The sequence below is a fragment of the Ranitomeya variabilis genome, chromosome 2 (genome assembly GCF_051348905.1).
Source record: "Ranitomeya variabilis isolate aRanVar5 chromosome 2, aRanVar5.hap1, whole genome shotgun sequence".
In the NCBI taxonomy this organism is placed as follows: Eukaryota; Metazoa; Chordata; class Amphibia; order Anura; family Dendrobatidae; genus Ranitomeya; species Ranitomeya variabilis.
In genome coordinates this window covers 626,125,587-626,152,419 of record NC_135233.1, presented here as the reverse complement: position 1 = coordinate 626,152,419, position 26,833 = coordinate 626,125,587, and positions in this window count along the sequence as shown.

The following is a 26,833-nucleotide window of genomic DNA, read 5'->3' as shown; positions in this document are numbered from 1 at the left end:
AGGACGTATTCCCTCTGTATGTGGAGGAGGACATATTCCCTCTGTATGTGGAGGAGGACGTATTGCCTCTGTAAGTGGAGGAGGACGTATTCCCTCTGTATGTGGAGGACGTATTCCCTCTGTATGTGGAGGAGGACGTATTCCCTCTGTATGTGGAGGAGGACGTATTCCCTCTGTATGTGGAGGAGGGGGACTTATTCCCTCTGTATGTGGAGGAGGACGTATTGCCTCTGTAAGTGGAGGACGTATTCCCTCTGTATGTGGAGGACGTATTCCCTCTGTATGTGGAGGAGGACGTGTATTCCCTCTGTATGTGGAGGAGGACGTATTCCCTCTGTATGTGGAGGAGGACGTATTCCCTCTGTATGTGGAGGAGGACGTATTCCCTCTGTATGTGGAGGAGGAGGACTTATTTCCTCTGTGTGAGGAGGAGGAGGACGTATTCCCTCTGTATGTGGAGGAGGACGTATTCCCTCTGTATGTGGAGGAGGGGGACGTATTCCCTCTGTATGTGGAGGAGGAGGAGGATGTATTCCCTCTGTAAGTGGAGGACATATTCCCTCTGTATGTGGAGGACGTAATCCCTCTTTATGTGGAGGAGGAGGAGGACGTAATCCCTCTGCATGTGGAGGAGGACGAATTCCCTCTGTATGTGGTGGAGGAGGACGTATTCCCTCTGTATGTGGAGGAGGAGGACGTATTCCCTTTGTATGTGAAGGACGTATTCCCTCTGTATGTGGAGGAGAAGGACGTATTCCCTCTGTATGTGGAGGAGAAGGACGTATTCCCTCTGTATGTGGAGGAGGAGGACGTATTCCATCTGTATGTGAAGGACGTATTCCTCTGTATGTGGAGGAGGACGTAATCCCTCTGTATGTGGAGGAGGACGTATTCCATCCGTATGTGGAGGAGGACGACGTATTCCCTCTGTATGTGGCGGAGGAGGACGTATTCCCTTTGCATGTGGAGGAGGGGGATGTATTCCCTCTGTATGTGGAGATGGAGGACATATTCCCTCTGTATGTGGAGGAGGACGTATTGCCTCTGTAAGTGGAGGAGGACGTATTCCCTCTGCATGTGGAGGAGGGGGACGTATTCCCTCTGTATGTGGAGGACGTATTCCCTCTGTATGTGGAGGAGGACGTATTCCCTTTGTATGTGGAGGAGGGGGACTTATTCCTTCTGTATGTGGAGGAGGACGTATTGCCTCTGTAAGTGGAGGAGGAGGACGTATTCCTATGTGGAGGACATATTCCCTCTGTATGTGGAGGAGGACGTATTCCCTCTGTATGTGGAGGAGGACGTATTCCCTCTGTATGTGGAGGAGGAGGACGTAATCCCTCTGTATGTGGAGGAGGACGTAATCACTCTGCATGTGGAGGAGGACGTATTCCCTCTGTATGTGGTGGAGGAGGACGTATTCCCTCTGTATGTGGAGGAGGACGTATTCCCTCTGTATGTGGAGGAGGAGGACGTATTCCCTCTGTATGTGGAGGAGGACGTATTCCCTCTGTATAAGGAGGAGGACGTATTCCCTCTGTATGTGGAGGAGGAGGACGTATTCCCTCTGTATGTGGAGGAGGACGTATACCCTCTGTATGTGGAGGACGTATTACCTCTGTATGTGGAGGAGGAGGAGGACATATTCCCTCTGTATGTGGAGGACGTAATCCCTCTGTATGTGGAGGAGGACGTAATCACTCTGCATGTGGAGGAGGAGGAGGACATATTCCCTCTGTATGTGGAGGACGTAATCCCTCTGTATGTGGAGGAGGAAGACGTAATCACTCTGTATGTGGAGGAGGACGTATTCCCTCTGTATAAGGAGGACGTATTCCCTCTGTATGTGGAGGAGGAGGACGTATTCCCTCTGTATGTGGAGGGGGACGTATTCCCTCTGTATGTGGAGGAGGACGTATTCCCTCTGTATGTGGAGGAGGACGTATTCCCTCTGTATGTGGAGGAGGACGTATTCTCTCTGTATGTGGAGGAGGAGGACGTATTCCCTCTGTATGTGGAGGAGGACGTATTCCCTCTGTATGTGGAGGAGGAGGACGTATTTTCTCTGTATGTGGAGGAGGAGGACGTATTCCCTCTGTATGTGGAGGAGGACGTATTCCCTCTGTATGTGGAGGAGGAGGACGTATTCCCTCTGTATGTGGAGGAGGACGTATTCCTTCTGTATGTGGAGGAGGAGGACGTATTCACTCTGTATAAGGAGGAGGACTTATTCCCTCTGTATGTGGAGGAGGAGGACGTATTCCCTCTGTATAAGGAGGAGGAGGACTTATTCCCTCTGTATGTGGAGGAGGAGGACGTATTCCCTCTGTATGTGGAGGAGGAGGAGGACTCATTCCCTCTGTATGTGGAGGACGTATTCCCTCTGTATGTGGAGGAGGAGGACGTATTCCCTCTGTATAAGGAGGAGGAGGACGTATTCCCTCTCTATGTGGAGGAGGAGGAGGACTTATTCCCTCTGTATGTGGAGGACGTATTCCCTCTGTATGTGGAGGAGGAGGACGTATTCCCTCTGTATAAGGAGGAGGAGGACGTATTCCTTCTGTATGTGGAGGAGGAGGACGTATTCCCTCTGTATAAGGAGGAGGAGGACTTATTCCCTCTGTATGTGGAGGAGGACTTATTCCCTCTGTATGTGGAGGAGGAGGACGTATTCCCTCTGTATAAGGAGGAGGAGGACGTATTCCCTCTGTATGTGGAGGAGGACGTATTCTCTCTGTATGTGGAGGAGGAGGACGTATTCCCTCTGCATGTGGAGGAGGACGTATTCCCTCTGTATGTGGAGGAGGACGTATTCCCTCTGTATGTGGAGGAGGAGGACGTATTTTCTCTGTATGTGGAGGAGGAGGACGTATTCCCTCTGTATGTGGAGGAGGACGTATTCCCTCTGTATGTGGAGGAGGAGGACGTATTCCCTCTGTATGTGGAGGAGGACGTATTCCTTCTGTATGTGGAGGAGGAGGACGTATTCACTCTGTATAAGGAGGAGGACTTATTCCCTCTGTATGTGGAGGAGGAGGACGTATTCCCTCTGTATAAGGAGGAGGAGGACTTATTCCCTCTGTATGTGGAGGAGGAGGACGTATTCCCTCTGTATGTGGAGGAGGAGGAGGACTTATTCCCTCTGTATGTGGAGGACGTATTCCCTCTGTATGTGGAGGAGGAGGACGTATTCCCTCTGTATAAGGAGGAGGAGGACGTATTCCCTCTGTATGTGGAGGAGGACGTATTCCCTCTGTATAAGGAGGAGGAGGACGTATTCCTTCTGTATGTGGAGGAGGAGGACGTATTCCCTCTGTATAAGGAGGAGGAGGACTTATTCCCTCTGTATGTGGAGGAGGAGGACTTATTCCCTCTGTATGTGGAGGAGGACGTATTCCCTCTGTATAAGGAGGAGGAGGACGTATTCCCTCTGTATGTGGAGGAGGACGTATTCCCTCTGTATGTGGAGGAGGAGGACGTATTCCCTCTGTATGTGGAGGAGGACGTATTGCCTCTGTAAGTGGAGGACGTATTCCCTCTGTATGTGGAGGACGTATTCCCTCTGTATGTGGAGGAGGACGTATTCCCTCTGTATGTGGAGGAGGACGTATTCCCTCTGTATGTGGAGGAGGACGTATTCCCTCTGTATGTGGAGGAGGACGTATTCCCTCTGTATGTGGAGGAGGAGGACTTATTTCCTCTGTGTGAGGAGGAGGAGGACGTATTCCCTCTGTATGTGGAGGAGGACGTATTCCCTCTGTATGTGGAGGAGGGGGACGTATTCCCTCTGTATGTGGAGGAGGAGGAGGATGTATTCCCTCTGTAAGTGGAGGACATATTCCCTCTGTATGTGGAGGACGTAATCCCTCTTTATGTGGAGGAGGAGGAGGACGTAATCCCTCTGCATGTGGAGGAGGACGAATTCCCTCTGTATGTGGTGGAGGAGGACGTATTCCCTCTGTATGTGGAGGAGGAGGACGTATTCCCTTTGTATGTGAAGGACGTATTCCCTCTGTATGTGGAGGAGAAGGACGTATTCCCTCTGTATGTGGAGGAGAAGGACGTATTCCCTCTGTATGTGGAGGAGGAGGACGTATTCCATCTGTATGTGAAGGACGTATTCCTCTGTATGTGGAGGAGGACGTAATCCCTCTGTATGTGGAGGAGGACGTATTCCATCCGTATGTGGAGGAGGACGACGTATTCCCTCTGTATGTGGCGGAGGAGGACGTATTCCCTTTGCATGTGGAGGAGGGGGATGTATTCCCTCTGTATGTGGAGATGGAGGACATATTCCCTCTGTATGTGGAGGAGGACGTATTGCCTCTGTAAGTGGAGGAGGACGTATTCCCTCTGCATGTGGAGGAGGGGGACGTATTCCCTCTGTATGTGGAGGACGTATTCCCTCTGTATGTGGAGGAGGACGTATTCCCTTTGTATGTGGAGGAGGACGTATTGCCTCTGTAAGTGGAGGAGGACGTATTGCCTCTGTAAGTGGAGGAGGAGGACGTATTCCTATGTGGAGGACGTATTCCCTCTGTATGTGGAGGAGGAGGACGTATTCCCTCTGTATGTGGAGGAGGACGTATTCCCTCTGTATGTGGAGGAGGACGTATTCCCTCTGTATGTGGAGGAGGAGGACGTAATCCCTCTGTATGTGGAGGAGGAGGACGTAATCACTCTGCATGTGGAGGAGGACGTATTCCCTCTGTATGTGGTGGAGGAGGACGTATTCCCTCTGTATGTGGAGGAGGACGTATTCCCTCTGTATGTGGAGGAGGAGGACGTATTCCCTCTGTATGTGGAGGAGGACGTATTCCCTCTGTATAAGGAGGAGGACGTATTCCCTCTGTATGTGGAGGAGGAGGACGTATTCCCTCTGTATGTGGAGGAGGACGTATTCCCTCTGTATGTGGAGGACGTATTACCTCTGTATGTGGAGGAGGAGGAGGACATATTCCCTCTGTATGTGGAGGACGTAATCCCTCTGTATGTGGAGGAGGACGTAATCACTCTGCATGTGGAGGAGGAGGAGGACATATTCCCTCTGTATGTGGAGGACGTAATCCCTCTGTATGTGGAGGAGGAGGACGTAATCACTCTGTATGTGGAGGAGGACGTATTCCCTCTGTATAAGGAGGACGTATTCCCTCTGCATGTGGAGGAGGGGGACGTATTCCCTCTGTATGCGGAGGACGTATTCCCTCTGCATGTGGAGGAGGACGTATTCCCTCTGTATGTGGAGAAGGAGGACATATTCCCTCTGTATGTGGAAGAGGACGTATGGCCTCTGTAAGTGGAGGAGGAGGACGTATTCCCTCTGTATGTGGAGGAGGAAATATTCCCTCTGTATGTGGAGGAGGAAGTATTCCCTCTGTATGTGGAGGAGGAGGACGTATTCCCTCTGTATGTGGAGGAGGGGGACTTATTCCCTCTGTATGAGGAGGAGGAGGACGTATTCCCTCTGTATATGGAGGAGGACGTATTCCCTCTATGTGGAGGAGGGGGACGTATTCCCTCTGTAAGTGGAGGAGGGGGACGTATTCCCTCTGTATGTGGAGGAGGACGTATTCCCTCTGTATGTGCAGGAGGACTTATTCCCTCTGTATGTGGAGAACTTATTCCCTCTGTATGTGGAGGAGGACTTATTCCCTCTGTATGTGGAGAACTTATTCCCTCTGTATGGGGAGGAGGACTTATTCCCTCTGTATGTGGAGGAGGACTTATTCCCTCTGTATGTGGAGCACATATTCCCTCTGTATGTGGAGGAGGGGGACGTATTCCCTCTGTATGAGGAGGAGGAGGTATTCCCTCTGTATGTGGAGGAGGAGGACGTATTCCCACTGTATGCGGAGGAGGGGGACGTATTTCCTCTGTATGAGGAGGAGGAGGAAATATTCCCTCTATATGCGGAGGAAGAGGACATAATCCCTCTGTATGTGGAGGAGGACGTATTCCCTCTGTATGTAGAGGACGTAATCCCTCTGTAAGTGGAGGACATATTCCCTCTGTATGTGGAGGAGGACGTATTCCCTCTGTATGTAGAGGACGTAATCCCTCTGTATGTGGAGGAGGAGAACGTAATCCCTCTGTATGTGGAGGAGGACGTATTCCTTCTGCATGTGGAGGAGGACGTATTCCCTCTGTATGTGGAGGAGGAGGATGTGTTCTCTCTGTATGTGGAGGAGGACGTATTCCCTCTGTATGTGGAGGAGGACATATTCCCTCTGTATGTGGAGGAGGAAGACATATTCCCTCTGTATGTGGAGGAGGACTTATTCCCTCTGTATGTGGAGGAGGACTTATTCCCTCTGTATGTGGAGGAGTATGTGTTCTCTCTGTATGTGGAGGAGGACGTATTCCCTCTGTATGTGGAGGAGGACATATTCCCTCTGCATGTGGAAGAGGAGGACGTATTCCCTCTGTATGTGGAGGACGTATTCCCTCTGTATGTGGAGGACTTATTCCCTCTGTATGTGGAGGAGGAGCACGTAATCCCTCTGTATGTGGAGGACGTATTCCTCCTGTATGTGGAGGAGGACGTATTCCCTCTGTATGTGGTGGAGGAGGAAGTATTCCCTCTTTATGTGGAGGAGGACGTATTCCCTCTGTATGTGGAGGAGGACGTATTCCCTCTGTATGTGGACGACGTATTCCCTCTGTATGTGGAGGAGGACGTATTCCCTCTGTATGTGGAGAAGTACGTATTCCCTCTGTATGTGGAGGAGGACGTATTCCCTCTGTATGTGGAGGACGTATTCCCTCTGTATGCGGAGGAGGAGGACATATTCGCTGTTTGTGGAGGAGGACGTATTCCCTCTGTAGGTGGAGGACGTATTCCCTCTGTATGTGGAGAAGGACGTATTCCCTCTGTATGCGGAGGACGTATTTCCTCTGTATGTGGAGGAGGAGGACGTATTCCCTCTGTATGTGGAGGAGGAGGACGTATTCCCTCTGTATGTGGAGGAGGGGGACGTATTCCCTCTGTATGTGGAGGAGGACGTATTCAATCTGTATGTGGAGGAGGAGTACGTATTCCATCTGTATGTGAAGGACGTATTCCTCTGTATGTGGAGGAGGACGTAATCCCTCTGTATGTGGAGGAGGAGGACGTATTCCATCTGTATGTGGAGGAGGAGGACGACATATTCCCTCTGTATGTGGCGGAGGAGGACGTATTCCCTCTGCATGTGGAGGAGGGGGACGTATTCCCTCTGTATGCGGAGGATGTATTCCCTCTGCATGTGGAGGAGGACGTATTCCCTCTGTATGTGGAGAAGGAGGACATATTCCCTCTGTATGTGGAAGAGGACGTATGGCCTCTGTAAGTGGAGGAGGAGGACGTATTCCCTCTGTATGTGGAGGAGGAAATATTCCCTCTGTATGTGGAGGAGGAAGTATTCCCTCTGTATGTGGAGGAGGAGGACGTATTCCCTCTGTATGTGGAGGAGGGGGACTTATTCCCTCTGTATGAGGAGGAGGAGGACGTATTCCCTCTGTATGTGGAGGAGGACGTATTCCCTCTATGTGGAGGAGGGGGACGTATTCCCTCTGTATGTGGAGGAGGGGGACGTATTCCCTCTGTATGTGGAGGAGGGGGATGTATTCCCTCTGTATGTGGAGGAGGAGGACGTATTCCCTCTGTATACGGAGGAGGACGTATTCCCTCTGTATGTGGAGGAGGAGGATGTATTCCCTCTGTATGTGGAGGAGGACGTATTCCCTCTGTATGTGGTGGAGGAGGACGTATTCCCTCTGTATGTGGAGTAGGAGGATGTATTCCCTCTGTAAGTGGAGGACATATTCCCTCTGTATGTGGAGGAGGACGTATTCCCTCTGTATGTAGAGGACGTAATCCCTCTGTATGTGGAGGAGGAGAACGTAATCCCTCTGTATGTGGAGGAGGACGTATTCCTTCTGCATGTGGAGGAGGACGTATTCCCTCTGTATGTGGAGGAGGAGGATGTGTTCTCTCTGTATGTGGAGGAGGACGTATTCCCTCTGTATGTGGAGGAGGACATATTCCCTCTGTATGTGGAGGAGGAAGACATATTCCCTCTGTATGTGGAGGAGGACTTATTCCCTCTGTATGTGGAGGAGGACTTATTCCCTCTGTATGTGGAGGAGTATGTGTTCTCTCTGTATGTGGAGGAGGACGTATTCCCTCTGTATGTGGAGGAGGACATATTCCCTCTGTATGTGGAGGAGGAGGACGTATTCCCTCTGTATGTGGAGGACTTATTCCCTCTGTATGTGGAGGAGGACGTATTCCCTCTGTATGTGGAGGAGGAGGAGGACGTATTCCCTCTGTATGTGGAGGAGGAGGACGTATTCCCTCTGTATGTGGAGGAGGAGGACGTATTCCCTCTGTATGTGGAGGAGGAGGACGTATTCCCTGTGTATGTGGAGGACGTATTTCCTCTGTATGTGGAGGAGGACGTCGTATTCCCTCTGTATGTGGAGGAGGACGTAGTCCCTCTGTATGTGGAGGAGGACGTATTCCCTCTGTATGTGGAGGAGGGGGACGTATTCCCTCTGTTTGTGGAGGAGAAGGACGTATTCCCTCTGTATGTGGAGGAGGACGTTTTCCATCCGTATGTGGAGGAGGACGACGTATTCCCTCTGTATGTGGCGGCGGAGGACGTATTCCCTCTGTATGTGGAGGAGGACGTATTCCCTCTGTATGCGGAGGACGTATTCCCTCTGTATGTGGAGAAGGAGGACATATTCCCTCTGTATGTGGAGGAGGACGTATTCCCTCTGTATGTGGAGGAGGACGTATTCCCTCTGTATGTGGAGGAGGAGGACGTATTCCCTCTGTATGTGGAGGAGGAGGACGTATTCCCTCTGTATGTGGAGGAGGAGGACGTATTCCCTCTGTATGTGGAGGAGGAGGACGTATTCCCTCTGTATGTGGAGGAGGTCGTATTCCCTCTGTATGTGGAGGAGGAGGACGTATTCCCTCTGTATGTGGAGGAGGACGACGTATTCCCCCTGTATGTGGAGGAGGGGGACGTATTCCCTCTGTATGTGGAGGAGAAGGACGTATTCCCTCTGTATGTGGAGGAGGACGTATTCCATCCGTATGTGGAGGAGGACGACGTACTCCCTCTGTATGTGGCGGAGGAGGACGTATTCCCTCTGCATGTGGAGGAGGGGGACGTATTCCCTCTGTATGCGGAGGACGTATTCCCTCTGTATGTGGAGGAGGACATATTCCCTCTGTATGTGGAGGAGGACGTATTGCCTCTGTAAGTGGAGGAGGACGTATTCCCTCTGTATGTGGAGGACGTATTCCCTCTGTATGTGGAGGAGGACGTATTCCCTCTGTATGTGGAGGAGGACGTATTCCCTCTGTATGTGGAGGAGGGGGACTTATTCCCTCTGTATGTGGAGGAGGACGTATTGCCTCTGTAAGTGGAGGACGTATTCCCTCTGTATGTGGAGGACGTATTCCCTCTGTATGTGGAGGAGGACGTATTCCCTCTGTATGTGGAGGAGGACGTATTCCCTCTGTATGTGGAGGAGGACGTATTCCCTCTGTATGTGGAGGAGGACGTATTCCCTCTGTATGTGGAGGAGGACGTATTCCCTCTGTATGTGGAGGAGGGGGACGTATTCCCTCTGTATGTGGAGGAGGAGGAGGATGTATTCCCTCTGTAAGTGGAGGACATATTCCCTCTGTATGTGGAGGACGTAATCCCTCTTTATGTGGAGGAGGAGGAGGACGTAATCCCTCTGCATGTGGAGGAGGACGAATTCCCTCTGTATGTGGTGGAGGAGGACGTATTCCCTCTGTATGTGGAGGAGGAGGACGTATTCCCTTTGTATGTGAAGGACGTATTCCCTCTGTATGTGGAGGAGAAGGACGTATTCCCTCTGTATGTGGAGGAGAAGGACGTATTCCCTCTGTATGTGGAGGAGGAGGACGTATTCCATCTGTATGTGAAGGACGTATTCCTCTGTATGTGGAGGAGGACGTAATCCCTCTGTATGTGGAGGAGGACGTATTCCATCCGTATGTGGAGGAGGACGACGTATTCCCTCTGTATGTGGCGGAGGAGGACGTATTCCCTTTGCATGTGGAGGAGGGGGATGTATTCCCTCTGTATGTGGAGATGGAGGACATATTCCCTCTGTATGTGGAGGAGGACGTATTGCCTCTGTAAGTGGAGGAGGACGTATTCCCTCTGCATGTGGAGGAGGGGGACGTATTCCCTCTGTATGTGGAGGACGTATTCCCTCTGTATGTGGAGGAGGACGTATTCCCTTTGTATGTGGAGGAGGGGGACTTATTCCCTCTGTATGTGGAGGAGGACGTATTGCCTCTGTAAGTGGAGGAGGAGGACGTATTCCTATGTGGAGGACGTATTCCCTCTGTATGTGGAGGAGGAGGACGTATTCCCTCTGTATGTGGAGGAGGACGTATTCCCTCTGTATGTGGAGGAGGACGTATTCCCTCTGTATGTGGAGGAGGAGGACGTAATCCCTCTGTATGTGGAGGAGGAGGACGTAATCACTCTGCATGTGGAGGAGGACGTATTCCCTCTGTATGTGGTGGAGGAGGACGTATTCCCTCTGTATGTGGAGGAGGACGTATTCCCTCTGTATGTGGAGGAGGAGGACGTATTCCCTCTGTATGTGGAGGAGGACGTATTCCCTCTGTATAAGGAGGAGGACGTATTCCCTCTGTATGTGGAGGAGGAGGACGTATTCCCTCTGTATGTGGAGGAGGACGTATTCCCTCTGTATGTGGAGGACGTATTACCTCTGTATGTGGAGGAGGAGGACATATTCCCTCTGTATGTGGAGGACGTAATCCCTCTGTATGTGGAGGAGGACGTAATCACTCTGCATGTGGAGGAGGAGGAGGACATATTCCCTCTGTATGTGGAGGACGTAATCCCTCTGTATGTGGAGGAGGAGGACGTAATCACTCTGTATGTGGAGGAGGACGTATTCCCTCTGTATAAGGAGGACGTATTCCCTCTGTATGTGGAGGAGGAGGACGTATTCCCTCTGTATGTGGAGGGGGACGTATTCCCTCTGTATGTGGAGGACGTATTCCCTCTGTATGTGGAGGAGGACGTATTCCCTCTGTATGTGGAGGAGGACGTATTCTCTCTGTATGTGGAGGAGGAGGACGTATTCCCTCTGTATGTGGAGGACGTATTCCCTCTGTATGTGGAGGAGGAGGACGTATTTTCTCTGTATGTGGAGGAGGAGGACGTATTCCCTCTGTATGTGGAGGAGGACGTATTCCCTCTGTATGTGGAGGAGGAGGACGTATTCCCTCTGTATGTGGAGGAGGACGTATTCCTTCTGTATGTGGAGGAGGAGGACGTATTCACTCTGTATAAGGAGGAGGACTTATTCCCTCTGTATGTGGAGGAGGAGGACGTATTCCCTCTGTATAAGGAGGAGGAGGACTTATTCCCTCTGTATGTGGAGGAGGAGGACGTATTCCCTCTGTATGTGGAGGAGGAGGAGGACTTATTCCCTCTGTATGTGGAGGACGTATTCCCTCTGTATGTGGAGGAGGACGTATTCCCTCTGTATAAGGAGGAGGAGGACGTATTCCCTCTGTATGTGGAGGAGGACGTATTCCCTCTGTATAAGGAGGAGGAGGACGTATTCCTTCTGTATGTGGAGGAGGAGGACGTATTCCCTCTGTATAAGGAGGAGGAGGACTTATTCCCTCTGTATGTGGAGGAGGACTTATTCCCTCTGTATGTGGAGGAGGAGGACGTATTCCCTCTGTATAAGGAGGAGGAGGACGTATTCCCTCTGTATGTGGAGGAGGACGTATTCTCTCTGTATGTGGAGGAGGAGGACGTATTCCCTCTGTATGCGGAGGAGGAGGACATATTCGCTCTGTTTGTGGAGGAGGACGTATTCCCTCTGTATGTGGAGGAGGACGTATTCCCTCTGTATGTGGAGGAGGAGGACGTATTTTCTCTGTATGTGGAGGAGGAGGACGTATTCCCTCTGTATGTGGAGGAGGACGTATTCCCTCTGTATGTGGAGGAGGAGGACGTATTCCCTCTGTATGTGGAGGAGGACGTATTCCTTCTGTATGTGGAGGAGGAGGACGTATTCACTCTGTATAAGGAGGAGGAGGACTTATTCCCTCTGTATGTGGAGGAGGAGGACGTATTCCCTCTGTATGTGGAGGAGGAGGAGGACTTATTCCCTCTGTATGTGGAGGACGTATTCCCTCTGTATGTGGAGGAGGAGGACGTATTCCCTCTGTATGTGGAGGACGTATTCCCTCTGTATAAGGAGGAGGAGGACGTATTCCTTCTGTATGTGGAGGAGGAGGACGTATTCCCTCTGTATAAGGAGGAGGAGGACTTATTCCCTCTGTATGTGGAGGAGGAGGACTTATTCCCTCTGTATGTGGAGGAGGAGGACGTATTCCCTCTGTATAAGGAGGAGGAGGACGTATTCCCTCTGTATGTGGAGGAGGACGTATTCCCTCTGTATGTGGAGGAGGAGGACGTATTCCCTCTGTATGTGGGGGAGGAGGAGGACGTATTCCCTTTGCATGTGGAGGAGGAGGTAGTATTCCCTCTGTATGTGGAGGAGGACGTATTCCCTCTGTATGTGGAGGAGGACGTATTCCCTCTGTATGTGGAGGAGGACGTATTCCCTCTGTATGTGGAGGAGGAGGACGTAATCACTCTGCATGTGGAGGAGGAGGACGTATTCCCTCTGTATAAGGAGGAGGAGGACGTATTCCCTCTGTATGTGGAAGAGGAGGACTGTGGATAACGCACCTCTCCGTCGCTAGTCACCGTGCAGACCTAGATCTAGTTTGGTGACTGGACAGACATGGCTCCTCCCATTCCCGTATAGCTCCACCCACTCATAGTCCGGAAGTAACTGCAGCCACTGTCACGTGTCTCCAGCACCGGTCTTTGTCTTGACTGAGTCACGTGGCCTAACGGGGAACGTCAATCACCCTAGGAGAAGATGGAACAGTAAAGTGAGTGACGGGAGGGGGAGGGGAACAAAACATGGAGATATATATAAGTGCGTGTACATAGATAACATGGGGATATATATATATATGTGTGTACATAGATAACATGGAGATATATATATATGTGTGTGTACATAGATAACATGGGGATATATATATATATATATATGTGTGTACATAGATAACATGGGGATATATATATATATATATATGTGTGTACATAGATAACATGGATATATATATATATATGTGTGTACATAGATAACATGGAGATATATATATATGTGTGTGTACATAGATAACATGGGGATATATATATATATATATATGTGTGTACATAGATAACATGGGGATATATATATATATATATGTGTGTACATAGATAACATGGATATATATATATATATGTGTGTACATAGATAACATGGAGATATATATAAGTGCGTGTACATAGATAACATGGGGATATATATATATATGTGTGTACATAGATAACATGGAGATATATATATATGTGTGTGTACATAGATAACATGGAGATATATATATGTGTGTGTACATAGATAACATGGAGATATGTATATATGTGTGTGTACATAGATTACATGGGGATATATATATATGTGTGTGTACATAGATAACATGGAGATATATATATATGTGTGTGTACATAGATAACATGGAGATATATATATATGTGTGTGTACATAGATAACATGGAGATATATATATATGTGTGTACATAGATAACATGGAGATATATACATGTGTGTGTGTACATAGATAACATGGAGATATATATATATGTGTGTGTACATAGATAACATGGGGATATATATATATGTGTGTGTACATAGATAACATGGAGATATATATATATGTGTGTGTACATAGATAACATGGAGATATATATATATATGTGTGTGTACATAGATAACATGGAGATATATATATATGTGTGTACATAGATAACATGGAGATATATACATGTGTGTGTGTACATAGATAACATGGAGATATATATATATGTGTGTGTACATAGATAACATGGGGATATATATATATGTGTGTGTACATAGATAACATGGAGATATATATATATGTGTGTGTGTACATAGATAACATGGGGATATATATATATGTGTGTGTACATAGATAACATGGAGATATATATATATGTGTGTACATAGATAACATGGATATATATATATATATGTGTGTGTACATAGATAACATGGGGATATATATATATGTGTGTGTACATAGATAACATGGAGATATGTATATATGTGTGTGTACATAGATAACATGGAGATATATATATATGTGTGTGTACATAGATAACATGGAGATATATATATATGTGTGTACATAGATAACATGGAGATATATACATGTGTGTGTGTACATAGATAACATGGAGATATATATATATGTGTGTGTACATAGATAACATGGGGATATATATATATGTGTGTGTACATAGATAACATGGAGATATATATATATGTGTGTACATAGATAACATGGGGATATATATATATATGTGTGTACATAGATAACATGGAGATATATATATATGTGTGTGTACATAGATAACATGGAGATATATATATATGTGTGTGTACATAGATAACATGGAGATATATATATATGTGTGTACATAGATAACATGGAGATATATACATGTGTGTGTGTACATAGATAACATGGAGATATATATATATGTGTGTGTACATAGATAACATGGGGATATATATATATGTGTGTGTACATAGATAACATGGAGATATATATATATGTGTGTACATAGATAACATGGGGATATATATATATATGTGTGTACATAGATAACACGGAGATATATATATATGTGTGTGTACATAGATAACATGGAGATATATATATATGTGTGTACATAGATAACATGGGGATATATATATATATGTGTGTACATAGATAACATGGAGATATATATATATGTGTGTGTACATAGATAACATGGAGATATATATATGTGCGTGTACATAGATAACATGGGGATATATATATATATGTGTGTACATAGATAACATGGAGATATATATATGTGTGTGTACATAGATAACATGGAGATATATATACATGTGTGTACATAGATAACATGGAGATATATATATATATATATATGTGTGTACATAGATAACATGGAGATATATATATATATATATGTGTGTACATAGATAACATGGAGATATATATATATATGTGTGTGTACATAGATAACATGGAGATATATATATATGTGTGTGTACATAGATAACATGGAGATATATATATATGTGTGTACATAGATAACATGGGGATATATATATATATGTGTGTACATAGATAACATGGAGATATATATATATATGTGTGTGTACATAGATAACATGGAGATATATATATGTGCCTGTACATAGATAACATGGGGATATATATATATATGTGTGTACATAGATAACATGGAGATATATATATGTGTGTACATAGATAACATGGAGATATATATACATGTGTGTACATAGATAACATGGAGATATATATATATATATATATGTGTGTACATAGATAACATGGAGATATATATATATATATATATATATATATGTGTGTACATAGATAACATGGAGATATATATATATATATATATATATATATATATGTGTGTGTACATAGATAACATGGAGATATATATATGTGTGTGTACATAGATAACATGGAGATATATATATGTGTGTACATAGATAACATGGAGATATATATATATGTGTGTGTACATAGATAACATGGAGATATATATATATATATATGTGTGTACATAGATAACATGGAGATATATATATATGTGTGTGTACATAGATAACATGGAGATATATATATATATATATGTGTGTACATAGATAACATGGAGATATATATATATATATATGTGTGTACATAGATAACATGGAGATATATATATATATATATATATATATGTGTGTGTGTTCATAGATAACATGGAGATATGTATATGTGTGTGTGTTCATAGATAACATGGAGATATATATATATGTGTGTGTACATAGATAACATGGAGATATATATATATATATATGTGTGTACATAGATAACATGGAGATATATATATATATATGTGTGTACATAGATAACATGGAGATATATATATATATATATATATATGTGTGTGTGTTCATAGATAACATGGAGATATGTATATGTGTGTGTGTTCATAGATAACATGGAGATATATATATATACTAGCTGTACTACCCAGCTTCGCCCGGGGTAATAACTGCTGTTAGCAAAATAGAATGTGTTAACAAAAATTTATTCTGCACAAAAAAACCAGAAAACAAATAGACAGAAATGTAATTATTAAAAGGCAAAAACTAAGCTAATAGAAGCATTTTACAACATATATTTCAACACCAGAGATATTCCACACAGATTTAACTAAATTGGCCAAGTAATGTGAAGTAATCTTCTACTACTTATTCGAGAGCCTTTTGATAAACGACATTCTTAGGGTACTGTCACACAGTACCATTTTGATCGCTACGACGGTACGATTCGTGACGTTCTAGCGATATCGTTACGATATCGCAGTGTCTGACACGCAGCAGCGATCAGGGACCCTGCTGAGAATCGTACGTCGTAGCAGATCGTGTGGAACTTTCTTTCGTCGCTTGATCACCCGCTGACATCGCTGGATCGTTGTGTGTGACAGCGATCCAGCGATGTGTTCGCTTGTAACCAGGGTAAACATCGGGTAACTAAGCGCAGGGCCGCGCTTAGTAACCCGATGTTTACCGTGGTTACCAGCGTAAAAGTAAAAAAAAAACAAACAGTACATACTCACATTCCGGTGTCTGTCCTCCGGCGTCTCAGCTTCTCTCCACTGTGTGAGCGTCTGCCAGCCGGAAAGCGAGCACAGCGGTGACGTCTGACGTCACCGCTGTGCTTGCCGGCTATGGCGCTTACACAGTGGAGAGAAGCAGAACGCCGGGGACAGACACCAGAATGTAAGTATGTACTGTTTGTTTTTTTTTACTTTTACGCTGGTAACCACGGTAAACATCGGGTTACTAAGCGCGGCCCTGCGCTTAGTTACCCGATGTTTACCCTGGTTACCGGGGACTTCGGCATCGCTCCAGCGCCGTGATTGCAACGTGTGACAGCAGTCTACGACGCTGGAGCGATAATCATACGATCGCTGCGACGTCACGGATCGTGCCGTCGTAGCGATCAAAATGGTACTGTGTGACAGTACCCTTAGTTTTTCCTTCAGGTGCAAAGACAAACAGATTTTTGGCTGTTCCAACTCTTGAACAGGCCACATAAAGTTGACCATGAAAAAAGCATGGAGATTGTAAATCTAAGCTAGCTGAAGAGCCCGGCGTTGCCTGGGCATAGTAAATATCTGTGGTTAGTTATAGCACCTCACTTCTCTTATTTTCCCATCACGCCTCTCATTTTCCCCATCACATCTTTCATTTTCCCCCTCACATCTCTCATTTTCTCCCTCACACCTCTCATTTTCCCCCTCACTCCTCTCATTCCCCCCTAACACTTGTCATTTCGACCTCACATCTGTCATTTTCCGATCACTCCACTATTTTCCCTCACTCCTCTCATTTTGCACTCACACCTTTTCATTTTCACCTCACACCTCTAATTTTCACCTCAGTATATACATGTTTGTCATCTCCCTTATATATAGTATATACCTGTATGTCATCTCCCCTGTATATAGTATATACCTGCTGTGTGTCATCTCCCCTGTATATAGTATATACCTGCTGTGTGTCATCTCCCCTGTATATAGTATATACCTGTATGTCATCTCCTCCTATATATAGTATATACCTGTATGTAATCTCCTGTATATAGTATATACCTGTGTGTCATCTCACCTATATATAGTATATATCTGTGTGTCATCTCCTGTATATAGTATATACCTGTATGTCATCTCCTCCTATACATAGCATATACCTGTATGTCATCTCCTCCTCTATATACTATATACCTGTAGGTAATCTGCTCCTGTATATAGTATATACCTGTGTGTCATCTCCTTCTGTATATAGTATATACCTGTATGTCATCTCCTGCTGTATGTAGTATGTACCTGTATGTCATCTCCTCCTCTATATAGTATATACCTGTGTGTCATCTCTCCTGTATATAGTATATATCTGTGTGTCATCTCCTCCTGCATATAGTATATACCTGTGTGTCATCTCCCCTGTAAATAGTATATACCTGTGTGTCATCTCCTCCTGTATATAGTATATATCTGTGTGTCATCTCCTCCTGCATATAGTATATACCTGTGTGTCTTCTCCCCTGTAAATAGTATATACCGGTGTGTCATCTCCTCCTGTATATAGTATATATCTGTATGTCATCTCCTCCTGTATTAGACCTCATTCACACGTTATTTGGTCAGTATTTTTACCTCAGTATTTGTAAGCTAAATTGGCAGCCTGATAAATCCCCAGCCAACAGTAAGCCCACCCCCTGGCAGTATATATTAGCTCACACATACACATAATAGACTGGTCATGTGACTGACAGCTGCCGGATTCCTATATGGTACATTTGTTGCTCTTGTAGTTTGTCAGCTTATTAATCAGATTTTTATTTTTGAAGGATAATACCAGACTTGTGTGTGTTTTAGGGCGAGTTTCGTGTGTCAAGTTGTGTGTGTTGAGTTGCGTGTGGCGACATGCATGTAGCGACTTTTGTGAGATGAGTTTTGTGTGGCGACATGCGTGTAGCAACTTTTTGTGTGTCGAGTTGCATGTGACAGGTTAGTGTAGCAAGTTGTGTGCAGCAAGTTTTGCGCATGGCGAGTTTTGCGCGTGGCGAGTTTTATGTGTGGTGCCTTTTGAGTATGTGCAAGTTTTGTGTGAGGCAACTTTTGCATGTGTTGCAACTTTTGTGCATGTGGCAATTTTTCCGCGTGTGTAAGTTTTGCGTGTGGCGAGTTTTCCATGAGGTGAGTTTTGCACGTGTGGCGAGTTTTGCATGTGGAGAGTTTTGCGCGTGGCGAGTTTTGAGCGGCGACTTTTGTGTTTCAACTTTTATGTGGCGAGGTTGGTGTATGTGTGGTGAAATGTGTGCTGAGGGTGGTATATGTGTTCGAGCACGTGGTAATGTGTGGCGCATTTTGTGTGTGTGTTCATATCCCCGTGGTGGTGTGGTGATTATCCCATGTCGGGGCCCCACCTTAGCAACTGTACAGTATATACTCTTTGGCGCCATCGCTGTCATTCTTTAAGTCCCCCTTGTTCACATCTGGCAGCTGTTAATTTGCCTCCAACACTTTTCCTTTCATTTTTTCCCCATTATGTAGATAGGGGCAAAATTGTTTGGTGAATTGGAAAGCGCGGGGTTAAAATTTCACCTCACAACATAGCCTATGACGCTCTCGGGGTCCAGACGTGTGACTGTTCAAAATTTTGTGGCTGTAGCTGCGACGGTTCAGATGCCAATCCCGGACATACACACATACACACATACATACATACATACACACATTCAGCTTTATATATTAGATGTGTGTGTACATAGATAATATGGAGATATATATATGTGTGTGTGTTCATAGATAACATGGATATATATATATGTGTGTGTACATAGATAACATGGAGATATATATATATGTGTGTGTACATAGATAACATGGAGATATATATATATGTGTGTGTGTACATAGATAACATGGAGATATACACTCACCGGCCACTTTATTAGGTACACCATGCTAGTAACGGGTTGGACCCCCTTTTGCCTTCAGAACTGCCTCAATTCTTCGTGGCATAGATTCAACAAGGTGCTGGAAGCATTCCTCAGAGATTTTGGTCCATATTGACATGATGGCATCACACAGTTGCCGCAGATTTGTGGGCTGCACATCCCAAAGATGCTCCATACAAGGCAGGATGGATCCATGCTTTCATGTTGTTTACGCCAAATTCTGACCCTACCATCCGAATGTCGCAGCAGAAATCGAGACTCATCAGACCAAGCAACGTTTTTCCAATCTTCTACTGTCCAATTTCGATGAGCTTGTACAAATTGTAGCCTCAGTTTCCTGTTCTTAGCTGAAAGGAGTGGTACCCGGTGTGGTTTTCTGCTGCTGTAGCCCATCTGCCTCAAAGTTCGACGCACTGTGCGTTCAGAGATGCTCTTAGGCCTACCTTGGTTGTAACGGGTGGCGATTTGAGTCACTGTTGCCTTTCTATCAGCTCGAACCAGTCTGCCCATTCTCCTCTGACCTCTGGCATCAACAAGGCATTTCCGCCCACAGAACTGCCGCTCACTGGATTTTTTTTCTTTTTCGGACCATTCTCTGTAAACCCTAGAGATGGTTGTGCGTGAAAATCCCAGTAGATCAGCAGTTTCTGAAATACTCAGACCAGCCCTTCTGGCACCAACAACCATGCCACGTTCAAAGGCACTCAAATCACCTTTCTTCCCCATACTGATGCTCGGTTTGAACTGCAGGAGATTGTCTTGACCATGTCTACATGCCTAAATGCACTGAGTTGCCGCCATGTGATTGGCTGATTAGAAATTAAGTGTTAACAAGAAGTTGGACAGGTGTACCTAATAAAGTGGCCGGTGAGTGTATATTGTCATGTCGGACGCTGTTCACACTAGAGCGGGCGTCCGACAGACAGCGGTAATTCCTCATTCGTCCACTATATGCTCATTGGCGCCGGCTAGATTGATCCAGATTGTCCGGGGTTAATCTGGCTGGTACTCGGGTTGGAGGCTTAGTCACGCCCATTGCCTTTAAATAGTATTGCTGGGCTTTGGGCGTCGCCGATTATAGCTTGTGTCTTGTGCCTGGTGATCTCGGTCTGGAGTGGTGGTCTAGGAGAGGAAATATCGTATCTGGTGAAGTATTATCCTTCGTTATATTTCTCCTTCCTATATTTGTATTGTTTTGCCCTGTGCACATTATAGTGTATTCCTGTGTGTCTGCGGCGTGGTGCGTTTTTTAGTTTTCCCTATCTGTACTTTCTGTGGGGATTGGTGTGTGGTCTCTTCACTGGGTGGCGGGTTGTGGTTTCAGCTTAGGGCTGAAACAGGAGAGAGGGTCAGGCCTGGCGGCCCAGACATGCACACCTTTAGGGTCCCTTTCCACTTGCGAGATAAAAAACGGTCCGTAATCTGGACCGAAAAAACGGATGGAACGTATGCGATTGTCATGCGAGTGTCATGCGAGTGTTATGCGAGTGCCATGCGATTTTTTAATCGCACCATCCGTATGACATCAGTATGACATCCGTATTGCTGTCCGATTTTTACGCACCAGTGTCCTTTGAAAAGCCGGCAATTCAGCGCTGTGTACAGTAAAATCACACTGACAGGTTAGAATAGAGTAGATATATGCACATAGAATGTGTATATATACATATATACATGTCAGTGAGACACCTATATATGTATATTTATATTTAATGCAGCGCTAGATAGCATAAAAGCCTCTAATTCAATTACCGGCTTTTTCCTTCTCCTTCACAAACCCGACAGGATATGAGACATGGTTTACATACAGTAAACCTTCTCAGATCCCCATTTTTTTTGCATATTCCACACTACTAATGTTAGTAGTGTGTATGTGCAAAATTTGGCCGCTGTAGCTGCTCAAATAAAGGGTTAAATGGCGGAAAAAATTGGCGTGGGCTCCCGCGCAATTTTCTCCGCCAGAGTGGTAAAGCCAGTGACTGAGGGCAAATATTAATAGCCAGGAGAGGGTCCATGGTTATTGGCCCCCCCGTGGCTAAAAACATCTGCCCCCAGCCACCCCAGAAAAGGCACATCTGGAAGATGCGCCTATTCTGGCACTTGGCCACTCTCTTCCCACTCCCTGTAGCGGTGGGATATGGGGTAATGAAGGGTTAATGCCACCTTGCTATTGTAAGGTGACATTAAGCCAGATTAATAATGGAGAGGCGTCAATTATGACACCTATCCATTATTAATCCAATTGTTGGAAAGGGTTAAAAAACACACACACACATGATTAAAAAGTATTTTAATGAAATAAGCACAGCGGTTGTTTTAATAATTTATTGCTCTCTCATTCCATTTTCATACCCTCGCTTGGCAAAACAATAAACACACAAGATACATACCCTCTCTGATGAACTGTCACGTCCCACGAGGTAATCCATCTGAAGGGGTTAACTAATATTACAGGCAGAGCTGCGATAATCCACTCGCTCGTGCCTGTAATCCCCGGGTGCTGAAAGGAAAGCAGTGATCTATACTTACATTCAGTCGCGGTGATGCGCCCCTGCTGGATGTTCTCATGAACTGCAGCCTGGGAACTTTTTCCCACGCTCCAGGTCATATGAGGACATCCACCAGGGGGCGCATCACCGCGACTGAAGGTAACTATAGGTCATTGACCTACATTTCCTTCAGTCGCGGTGATGCGCCCCCTGGTGGATGTCCTCATATGACCTGGAGCGTGGGAAAAAGTTCCCAGGCTGCAGTTCATGAGAACATCCAGCAGGGGCGCATCACCGCGACTGAATGTAAGTACAGATCACTGCTTTCCTTTCAGCACCCGGGGATTACAGGTACGAGCGAGCGGTTTATCGCAGCTCTGCCTGTAATATTAGTTAACCCCTTCAGATGGATTACTTCGTGGGACGTGACAGTTCATCAGAGAGGGTATGTATCTTGTGTGTTTATTGTTTTGCCAAGCGAGGGTATGAAAATGGAATGAGAGAGCAATAAATTATTAAAACAACCGCTGTGTTTATTTCATTAAAATACTTTTTAATCATGTGTGTGTGTGTTTTTTAACCCTTTCCAACAATTGGATTAATAATGGATAGGTGTAATAATTGACGCCTCTCCATTATTAATCTGGCTTAATGTCACCTTCCAATAGCAAGGTGGCATTAACCCTTCATTACCCCATATCCCACCGCTACAGGGAGTGGGAAGAGAGTGGCCAAGTGCCAGAATAGGCGCATCTTCCAGATGTGCCTTTTCTGGGGTGGCTGGGGGCAGATGTTTTTAGCTATGGGGGGGCCAATAACCATGGACCCTCTCCTGGCTATTAATATCTGCCCTCAGTCACTGGCTTTACCACTCTGGCGGAGAAAATTGCGCGGGAGCCCACGCCAAGTTTTTCCGCAATTTAACCCTTTAATTTAATAGCTAGATCCCCCAAATTGTGCACACAGACACTTGTTACATTAGTGAAGAGGAATATGTAATAAAAAAAGGGATATGAGATGGTTTACTGTATGTAAACCATGTCTGATATCATGTCGGGTTTGTGAAGGAGAAGGAAAAAGCCGGCAATTGAATTAGAGGCTTTTAAGCTATCTAGCGCTGCATTAAATATAAATATACATATATAGGTGTCTCACTGACATATATATATGTATATATACCTATTCTATGTGTATATATCTTCTCTATTCTAACCTGTCAGTGTGATTTTACTGTACACCGCACTGAATTGCCGGCTTTTCAAAGGACACTGGTGCGTAATAATCGGACAGAACTCGCATGTTGCGAGTGCTGTGCGATTTTTTTCTCGCACCCATTGACTTGCATTGGCGAGTCTCGTCCGAGAATCGCAGCAATACGCAGCATGCTGCGATTTTTTTCTCAGCCGATCCAGATTTTTCTCAGTCCGATTTCGGCTGAGAAAAAAATCGCAAATGAAAAGCCACCTATTAAATAACATTGGTCAGAGTGCAATCCGATTTTTAATCGGATTGCACGCATCCGTTTTCCTCGCAAGTGGAAAGGGACCCTTAGGGTCCCTTTCCACTTGCGAGATAAAAAACGGTCCGTAATCTGGACCGAAAAAACGGATGGAACGTATGCGATTGTCATGCGAGTGTCATGCGAGTGCCATGCGATTTTTTAATCGCACCATCCGTATGACATCAGTATGACATCCGTATTGCTGTCCGATTTTTACGCACCAGTGTCCTTTGAAAAGCCGGCAATTCAGCGCCATGTACAGTAAAATCACACTGACAGGTTAGAATAGAGTAGATATATACACATAGAATAGGTATATATACATATATATATGTCAGTGAGACACCTATATATGTATATTTATATTTAATGCAGCGCTAGATAGCTTAAAAGCCTCTAATTCAATTGCCGGCTTTACATTTCTCCTGCACAAACCCGACAGGATATGAGACATGGTTTACATACAGTAAACCTTCTCATACCCCCATTTTTTTTGCATATTCCACACTACTAATGTTAATAGTGTGTATGTGCAAAATTTGGCCGCTGTAGCTGCTGAAATAAAGGGTTAAATGGCGGAAAAAATTGGCGTGGGCTCCCGCGCAATTTTCTCCGCCAGAGTGGTAAAGCCAGTGACTGAGGGCAGATATTAATAGCCAGGAGAGGGTCCATGGTTATTGGCCCCCCCGTGGCTACAAACATCTGCCCCCAGCCACCCCAGAAAAGGCACATCTGGAAGATGCGCCTATTCTGGCACTTGGCCACTCTCTTCCCACTCCCTGTAGCGGTGGGATATGGGGTAATGAAGGGTTAATGCCACCTTGCTATTGGAAGGTGACATTAAGCCAGATTAATAATGGAGAGGCGTCAATTATGACACCTATCCATTATTAATCCAATTGTTGGAAAGGGTTAAAAAACACACACACACATGATTTAAAAGTATTTTAATGAAAGAAAAACAGCGGTTGTTGTAATAATTTATTGTTCTCGCAATCCATTGGCAAACCCTCGCTTGGCAACATAATAAACGCACAAGATACATACCCTCAGCTGAACCGTCACGTCCCACGAAGTAATCCATCTGAAGGGGTTAACTAATATTACAGGCAGGAGCCCTGCAAATGCAGCTGTGCTCCGTGCTTGTAATTCCCCAGCGAATGAATGAAATGTAGGTCATTGACCTACATTTCCTTCAGTCGCGGTGAGGCGCCCTCTGCTGGATGTTCTCAAGAACTGCAGCCTGGGAACTTTTTCCCACGCTCCAGGTCATATGAGGACATCCACCAGGGGGCGCATCACCGCGACTGAAGGAAATGTAGGTCAATGACCTACATTTCATTCATTCGCTGGGGAATTACAAGCACGGAGCACAGCTGCATTTGCAGGGCTCCTGCCTGTAATATTAGTTAACCCCTTCAGATGGATTACTTCATGGGACGTGACGGTTCAGCTGAGGGTATGTATCTTGTGCGTTTATTATTTTTTCCAAGCGAGGGTGTTCCTGATGGATTGCGAGAACAATAAATTATTACAACAACCGCTGTGTTTATTTCATTAAAATACTTTTAAATCATGTGTGTGTGTGTTTTTTAACCCTTTCCAACAATTGGATTAATAATGGATAGGTGTCATAATTGACGCCTCTCCATTATTAATCTGGCTTAATGTCACCTTCCAATAGCAAGGTGGCATTAACCCTTCATTACCCCATATCCCACCGCTACAGGGAGTGGGAAGAGAGTGGCCAAGTGCCAGAATAGGCGCATCTTCCAGATGTGCCTTTTCTGGGGTGGCTGGGGGCAGATGTTTTTAGCCACGGGGGGGCCAATAACCATGGACCCTCTCCTGGCTATTAATATCTGCCCTCAGTCACTGGCTTTACCACTCTGGCGGAGAAAATTGCGCGGGAGCCCACGCCAATTTTTTCCGCAATTTAACCCTTTAATTTAACAGCTAGAGCCCCCAAATTGTGCACACAGACACTTGTTACATTAGTGAAGAGGAATATGTAATAAAAAAAGGGATATGAGATGGTTTACTGTATGTAAACCATGTCTCATATCATGTCGGGTTTGTGAAGGAGAAGGAAAAAGCCGGCAATTGAATTAGAGGCTTTTAAGCTATCTAGCGCTGCATTAAATATAAATATACATATATAGGTGTCTCACTGACATATATATATGTATATATACCTATTCTATGTGTATATATCTACTCTATTCTAACCTGTCAGTGTGATTTTACTGTACACCGCCCTGAATTGCCGGCTTTTCAAAGGACACTGGTGCGTAATAATCGGACAGAACTCGCATGGTGCGAGTGCTGTGCGATTTTTTTCTCGCACCCATTGACTTGCATTGGCGAGTCTCGTCCGAGAATCGCAGCAATACGCAGCAGGCTGCGATTTTTTTCTCAGCCGATCCAGATTTTTCTCAGTCCGATTTCGGCTGAGAAAAAAATCGCAAATGAAAAGCCACCTATTAACTAACATTGGTCCGAGTGCAATCCGATTTTTTATCGGATTGCACGCGTCCGTTTTCCTCGCAAGTGGAAAGGGACCCTTAGGGTCCCTTTCCACTTGCGAGATAAAAAACGGTCCGTAATCTGGACCGAAAAAACGGATGGAACGTATGCGATTGTCATGCGAGTGTCATGCGAGTACAATGCGATTTTTAATCGCATCATCCGTTTTTTATACTCGCATCATCCGTATGACATCCGTATTACTGTCCGATTTGTACGCACCGGTGTCCTTTGAAAAGCCGGCAATTCAGCGCAGTGTACAGTAAAATCACACTGACAGGTTAGAATAGACTAGATATATACACATAGAATAGGTATATATACATATATATATGTCAGTGAGACACCTATATATGTATATTTATATTTAATGCAGCGCAAGATAGCATAAAAGCCGCTAATTCAATTGCCGGCTTTTAATTTCTCCTTCCCAAACCCGACAGGATATGAGACATGGTTTACATACAGTAAACCATCTCATATCCCCCTTTTTTTTGCATATTCCACACTACTAATGTTAGTAGTGTGTATGTGCAA